Consider the following 8,458-nt stretch of genomic DNA (forward strand, 5'->3'; position numbering starts at 1 on the left):
CCGACTGATGGCCTTCATTAAGTGATATAATGACAATGCAGATTCCGCGATATGTATTTCATCTCGACGAAATTAATTATGATTTTCCTTTGGTTCCATCAAGTGTAAAATTTATCGCCGTCGATCGGAGGGATCTAAAAGTGAGATACCATTTTCAACCAACAGATTTAAACCGATTTGGATTGAAATAACTACGTCACACGCTCTACTATTGATCGACATTACATGTTCTATCAATAGTAGAGCATGCAGCATCATTAATCCAATCCAGATTGGTTGAAATCCGCTCTGGTCGAAAACGCTATAACTGCTATAAGTGAGGGACCTAAGTACAGTACAGTTTGTTTAGCCACGTCCGTCCGCACGCCCGAAAACATGCACGCGTATTAAACGCGCGGAATCCACGAGGGTGGGGATTAGCTGTGAATGAAACTAACCACTACGTATTGCCTGAATGGGTAACCGCCCCGCCGCGGGGGAGAGTGGAGTGTATTTCCGTTCGTGTTTATAGACGCGGATACGGCCGGAGACATTTGAAACGTAGCAGATCCAGCCAGTCGTGGTGGATCTAAGGGTGGCTAATGACGGTACAGTGTAGAACGGGAAGAGAGATCCTGCCTGCCGACTGTCGTCATACAAATAACGACTATTTTCAGCCACACTGTTCGCGACTCTGTTCATGAATCTCCTGTGAGCGCGATCTTTGCGAGGATACATTGGGTGAAACCGTCATAATTTATGTCTAACCGCACAAAATTTATGTGCGGCTAAACGTCGCCAAGAGTTATCCACTGAGTAGTCGATGGAAATTCTCGTTATCGTCGTTCTCACACGATCACTAGTCGCTGGTCATTAATTCTTTTCACGTCGTCGTCGCTCGCGGGGAACATCGATCTCGTGGACGCGATGACAAACGCCATGATGGAGATATACGTCAAGCCCACATTGTATGCGCCTCCTCGTTGTTCCCATCGAGAAATGACGATCCTACACGGAGTAATGAACGGTGTGCTTTCAATAGAGATATTCTATCGAGACAGTCGCACCTGTATTCTTTCGTGATACCCACGCGAGCGCCGCGTCCGTCCTATCAGGATGCAGAAGAAAAGGCGGAGAATGATTGTCTTTTATCTGTGGAATGTGTGCTCGATAACGGCTTGTCTGATAATATTCTTCAGAGTTCTATCACGGAAACCAGATCATATATTAGCCGAGTCTAATATCTCTCTCTTCTCCCCTCTGCTGCATCCCTCGAAGATATTTGCGTTATCGAGGAAAGCGCGAAACGGTCTTCTATCAATCGTCGAGAGATATTAGCTGGCAATTTTTAACGCAACGTATCTATAAGATTCTCGCGATTCTTCACAATGTATGTATTATCCACTATTCGTGAGATTAATAATTTTCTCTGGTATTTCGCAGCATACGATTGTTGTTGATTTTTTTTCAAGCTGCTAAATTGTTACGTTAACCGGAAATAAAACGATCGCTCTTGATTGGTTCGATAAACGAAGAAAAAGTGTAATCCACCATTCACGTTCTCTACCATTAATTTCGACATACAATCTAGATGCCGTGGGAAATCACGATATTCGCAGATCAGTACTCTTCGCGGCGGGTGCGGATGAGAGAAAGCGTTGGTGCAACAAGCTCTTCTTAACTAGACATCTTCTTAACTAGACAGAAGAATCTGGTGATGAGATGACAAACTTTTGATCGTCCCATCGTTTTTGTTGAGTAAGTTGGAATTCAGCCTAAGTTGGCATAAGTAAGACAGTTGGAACAGCACATACAAGGATTATAAGTACTCTAAAAAATTTTAATGAGTAATTCCTCGCATAAAAAAACTTTGTGTATGTTTAAAGCTCTACCAAAATAACTCGAGTGGTTTTCAAAATTAAAAAAAAAAACAAAATTTTTCTTCAACTTTGATATCTTGTGAAACTTGTAAGTTAGTTGTTTCATCTCAGTCATCATTTTATTCAGTACTCATTTTATTTAGTATTCACCTTATTTAAAGAGACAGTAGGTATATGATATATACTCTTTTCTTCACACTCTTGTTTTGAAAAATTCTAAGTATTTTTTATTAATACTCGTTTCCACCAACTTTTAGAATTAGAAAAAGATGAAAAGTGAGATGAGAACTGAGATTAAAATTAATTTACTTGATAGAAATGGACATTAGTGACTGCACAAATATCATTTTTTTTGTACAATCCAGTAAGTAACAAAGATGGAACGGTAGTTATGATAATTTGTGTCACCAGAACAGAAAGCACTTTCAGAGGATCCTCTATTCTTGATAAAATCGCCGATAATCGTCAAAAAATCGATTATCAATATCGGTGGAACCGGCCGGATCGGCCTTACGGTACCGTTCACCTACCGTTATTCGCGGCACACGCCGCGAACCAATGGCACGGTGCGAGCCCGTCGATTGGTCGATCGCGACGCAATTAACGAGATAAATTTATCTGAGGTAGAACAACCGGCTACGGAGACGCGATCGAAATCACGCCGCGCCGCGGGTCGGCTTTTCTCGGCGATTTGTGACGGCGGATTCGTCGCGATCGCGATAATTACGAGCATCGCTAAGTCGATCACCAGCTGATCGACCGAAATAGCCCTTTGTACGGCTTAGGATTAATTAGTCATGCCGCGTGCCGCGCATGACAGTCCGACAGTGCTGTCTGTCTCTCCAGCTCGCGCGAAATCCCGTCGCGTTTTCGTCGCGGCTGCTTATCCGCCTGAACATTTTAAGCCGACATGCGTGCGTCCGACGAAGCATGCGGTGAATTTGCACGCCTCACCCTGAATGCTCGCCCAGTGGATGAATCACGTTGTTTGAACGCGTCGTATGAACGAGTCTTGATTTTCGACGCGTCATTAGAAATGACAAACTATATATACGATCCCATTCCATAGGCATTTTCTTGGTCGGTAAGCTGTCTTTGATTTGATAACCAGATTTCTCCTACTTTCGGATTTTTTATTTTTCCTACTCAGATTAATCAACAAAGGTGCGTCGTAAGAATTTGATCGTGTTTCGGCATACATTTAGCGATTTGTCCTGTTTGATACATTTTCACTATTCAATTTTTCATATGTGAAATCGTGCTAGCGAGTCTATACATTTAACACTTTTGATGTCTTGTTATTTATTTTAGGAAGCAATAAGTCATTTTGCGAAAAAAATAAATCATTACGTGAAAGTTTAAACATGAAACTTGAATATTTGTTTACTACTTATTTGTACACGTTTCTATATATACTGTAATTATTCTATTTACAATATTATGGTGTTTTGATGCTACACTCATCATCATCATCATCTACTTATATCTGCGATTATTAACTCGCGATAATTTTGATCCATCACGAATGCAATCAGATATGTGTTTTGGAATACTTTGAGATTACATCAGACGATATTATTGCGCTCCATGTCAATTAACGTTTTGACGTACCATACGATATAATTGGGAACGATTCGCTAAGTGCTTTGAGAAGTCGAGATGCCGGAACGAGATGGGGTGCCGTTGTCACTTGAGTTGACAAAAGATACGAGCCACGCGCATCTTCGCCCTTACACGAGAACGAAAATATTCGAATGAAAAATAAACCGGTGAAGCATTCGCGACGATGTTGGAGCTACAAGTAGTGAAATACTGTGCTGAAGAAGCACGCGCGTCTCCGAGTGACGGCGAAGCACTTCGATGACACGTCGGCGTATTCAAATTTAAGTACGGAATACTCGACGCGGGAAGATGGGTGACATACACCGCGAGAGCATTATAATTCCCGGTTTTGTGGACACTTTCTCTTTACGATTTGTGTATCCCGTCCGACAGAATTCTCGGGGAGATGGGGGGGAATTCGAAGACTCAGTGCGTTCGCGGATGAAATCCATGTTGAAATCGTAAACACAATAAGAATTCGAGTGTCTTAACAAAATTGTCTGATTGGATTAATTGAAACTCTCTGGTTGAAAATGAACGAATCGGTAAAAATATTCAAAAGAATTTTCTGATTAAACCAATTTTAATTAAGATAACCGGAATTCTCATTGATATAGTCAAAATCTTCCGATTCGTCCATTTGCGACTAGTTTTAACATTGTGTTCTATAAGAGATTAAATGTTAGCGTCCTAGAAAACTGTTCGGAAATTTTGAGGAAAAATTTGTTTTCTAACGTTTCCATTACCGTATTTTTCCAAGTTTTTTTTCAACGTTATTTCAGCATTATTATGTGACATTTCTCTATATCAGGGATTTAAGATTTTTTAAGATTTCTTTCATCTTTAAGTGTTCTAATAATAAGTAATTCAACAATAAAGTCGGTTGTCGTAATTATGTATGAGATTTCTGTTAAGAATAATTCATCAATGTTGAACATTAGATGTCGAAAAAAGTCAATTGTGATACGAGTTCGGTTAGAGTCCACCATGAATAGGATAGGAGAAGAATACCAAATTGAACTTAAGGAATTAGGATTATTGAGAATAAAAGCCAAGGTAGACAATACGATTTTTCGTTCTATTCTGAATTTTTCCCAACTCCTTTAATTAATTATATTTTTCTTGTTCTGTATCTATAATTGGAGAATGCTGCTTGCGTTGTGCATGTGCATTTTCAAAGCTGGTAATAAGTTGTGTGTCCGTGATAGAATTTAAAAAAATTGTTTAATATCTTTTTGAGAAAAATGGGTTAGATTTTTTCGATTGATTATATTTTTTTTAGAAAATTAAGAATATTAAAAGACTTGCGTAGTGCAAGTACCGCACTCGAATATTAACATCAGACGTTCGTCGACGAGCACGTAAATAGGATGGAGAGTTTAAAATAGCACGCGTTGTTTTGATACCTCTATATTATAAATCTTTTCTTATTAGGCACATACTTATCTCATAGTAAACATTTTACTTTCAAGATAACGCGTATCGAGGCGCTTAAGCAGCCGATCGATGACGCCCGTTCTTGATACTGTCCCGAGCATCGAAACCGCATTTCTCGTAGGCGTGACTTACGACGTGGATACTCTTTCGCGGCTGAGACATTATCGTAACTTAGCGCGACTAATTGGATGCAGCGGGACGACGCGACGGTTGCTCGAAGATATCATTAACATCTCGCGTGGAAATGGAAATTATTTTTCTCGCGATTGTGATTACGTCACACAAATGTAAATCGCTAAATCGTACTCATATGTCGGCGTTTACACCATCTCGATTGCATAGAGATATCAGCGAATGATGCAGATTCGAATTTGCAGTCCGTCGTATACGGAAACGTTCCGCGAGATATGTCATAATTAATCGTTTGTCGAAAATAGAAGAGTAGTCTGTAAAATGGTGGATTGCCGTTTGCCACAGAACACCTGCGTGAATACAAAGTGAGATAAATTCATTGTCGCTATATCCGCATATTCAGAGTCGTAAATGAATTATGCATTTCTATAACTAAAGTTATCATACATTATAGTTATATACGTTCACAACGTATAAGAATTGTGGTCACTTGACATACGAATACCGTGATCGTCTAAGGTTTAACGTCGTCGGAGTGTCATAATTCATAACGGGAAGGGTCGTTATCGGAGAATTTTTGCAATATCATACTTCGGTTACGCGCCGCCCGTGCATTTGACGTTAACCGTCTACGAGTCGCCACGGCGATGATTTCCATCTTGAAATTTGCATTACCGTTGCACTGTGCGCGGTATTTCTTTTATCTTGTCCGAAATTTATTACAAAGTTTCGTTATTCGGTTAATTTATTTAATTTTATCTACAAACGTTTCGTATTATGATGTTTTGCTCAAACGCGATCTACGCGACATAATTTTTCTCGACGCGGTTCATTCGCGACTTAACGTAGCCTTTTACACCGAACGATCTTGTCGTCGGTAAGTACCGTTGCGAGAGGTGCAAATTAAACGGCGATTAACGGGTGAAACCGTGACGGGCTTCCGTCTTCTGCAAAGTCATTATTATAAAGACGTTCACGATAAGTTTACGAGTCTCAGTCTCGTGAGGAGTTGCCTTGCGCGTCGGCAGATAATACATTTTGCCTGGCATTAATGATAATGTACTTGCAGAATATGTTATACGGGAGAATATTTTTAGGCAAGATCTTCAGCCAATAAAATAAATTCTGTATTATATTATCGTATTTTCAATTTTGTAATAACTGCAGTTATATTTGCATTAACACGATTAAGTTTTTAACAAAAAATAATAATCGTTGATACACACATGTTTGTCTTGTATCCTGTTATTTTATTTATGTCAATTACGTAATAATTTAATATTAAAATTAATTTTTAAACTTATAGTAACATTAAAATAATAAGTGTTTAAGACATTAAAATGTTTTATTCTTGCCTATATGTACTTTTTATATACATATATTTGCTTGTATTTTTTAAATACTTAAAGATGTTTTAGTTTTATATTCTTTCAAAAAACATTTTACGTTTAACGTTTATTTATTTAGAACTGAAATAAAAATTAAGAACTAAAATATTTTCAAGTGTTTAAAAAATAAAGATGAGAATAAAAAATATTCGAAAAAATATTTTAATATCTTAAAATTAAACACTTCTTTTTTAAGTGAAAGTTTTGATTTATTTAATGTGATATGAAATTCTTGTTTATTGTTTTATCGTTTATTTGATTTTGGGTTTTGTTTGGTACAGCCTTGTTGTCATTTGTTTTTGAAATTTCTTTTTCTTGCATTCTCTTTACATTTAGTCTCATCAATTAGGATTATTTGATATAATCCTATCTGATGATAGATATAAACATATTGAAATAGATATTTCAAAAAGTAAATGTATGAACGGTTGAGTTAAGAAAGTACGACGCTTTTGACTGAATTATAAGATTACGCGTTTTATTATTCATCATTTTACTATTTTTACTGCGGCATATTTTGATTGCATTGCGATATAATTATACTCGCCCGCGCTTTACGATCTGTTTTCCCACCTTTCTAGTTTATACCTCGGAACAGTTTTAGTTTGTGTAGCGTGCACGATTATTTACGCTCACCTATAAAACGAATCGATAAAAAGACATTTTTTACAGTATGGCCCTTAAAAGCGGTAACATTTTCTAGATACGTCATTGTATCGATATTTTCCATTATATATCGGTTGGCTAGGTACAATAAGAGATCTTTTTAATTAGATCTCTGTATCTATATATTCAACAAGAGAACGATTGCGTATCAGTTTAACACAATGATTTTATTCATCGGAAGGAATACATCTAAGACGATCATACAATGACACGAAAAAAACTATTTTGTAGTAGCATCTATAAAAATTTAATTAAATGCAGACCTGAAGGTATAGGCTTTCAAACTGGTTGTTATAAAATGTAAAAACTTTTTGCATTATTGCTCATCATGCTCGAGATTACTACTTAATTTTTTTAAATGGTCCAACAAAGTTATTTTTAATGCTATCTAGTGAAGTATAAATTCATAAATATTTCAGCAAAATCGTTCTTTTTGTGTATTATTCTTATTCGTTGAACTCATTTTACTGTCAACAGAAATATGGCGAGATAATTTGATGATGATAATCTGTAAAACACTTACTGGTGGCATTTCATACAATTTCGTCACACTTGTCACGTATATTTCGAGCGAATGAGTATTCAATCGCTTCTACGTACATTTAATAAATTGGACAAATCGTCGCGTTCGTAAACACGTCATCGAAGATACAAGACACTTATCAAAACCATAAACGGTGCGGAATTAGTTGGTAGCCGAGAGGCGATCGAGACCTTATTGCCGTTTATACGCCACTTACGATAAGTAGCGTCGTAAATGCGATTGAATGCAGCGTGCACGGTACAATGCGGTGTTTCGGCACGCTTTGTTGGGAGTTCTCGCGATCAAACGCGAGTGAAACAAATTGCAATGGCGTGTTAGGTCGAGATAAAAATGATACATTGATTGAGACATTGATACGTTGTATACGTATTAGTATCAAAACGAAATTACTTTCGCTATCCTATAATTATAAACAGTAACTACTTTTTCATTTTATAATGTACAATTTACATGGAACACACACACACGATTGAAGAAATATTTAAAGCTCTATGCTTCAAGCTCTAAGGATTACATGAGGCATGTTGCAGAATGTAGAACATTACGAGCGATAAATCACAGACTGGGATAAAATAAGGGCGAAAAAAGCTGAAGTGGATATACGACACACATAATTTCCTCATTGCGCCAAACATACAAGTGGTCTAACCGCCTTCGATTGACGTCGTACTTGACCACGTCTCCGTATTTGCGCGCCTAACCCTCGTTTATGAAAGCCGCCATTATCCCTTACAAAGTTCGCTTAACAATCTGGCGTGAGGGCGCGTTTCACGACAACATGTTCTCCACAAATGACAATTGATTTTATAAGTAAAACGATGTCACTTTAC

The sequence above is a fragment of the Cyphomyrmex costatus genome, unplaced genomic scaffold (genome assembly GCF_001594065.2).
Source record: "Cyphomyrmex costatus isolate MS0001 unplaced genomic scaffold, Ccosl1.0 scaffold606, whole genome shotgun sequence".
Classification (NCBI taxonomy): domain Eukaryota; kingdom Metazoa; phylum Arthropoda; class Insecta; order Hymenoptera; family Formicidae; genus Cyphomyrmex; species Cyphomyrmex costatus.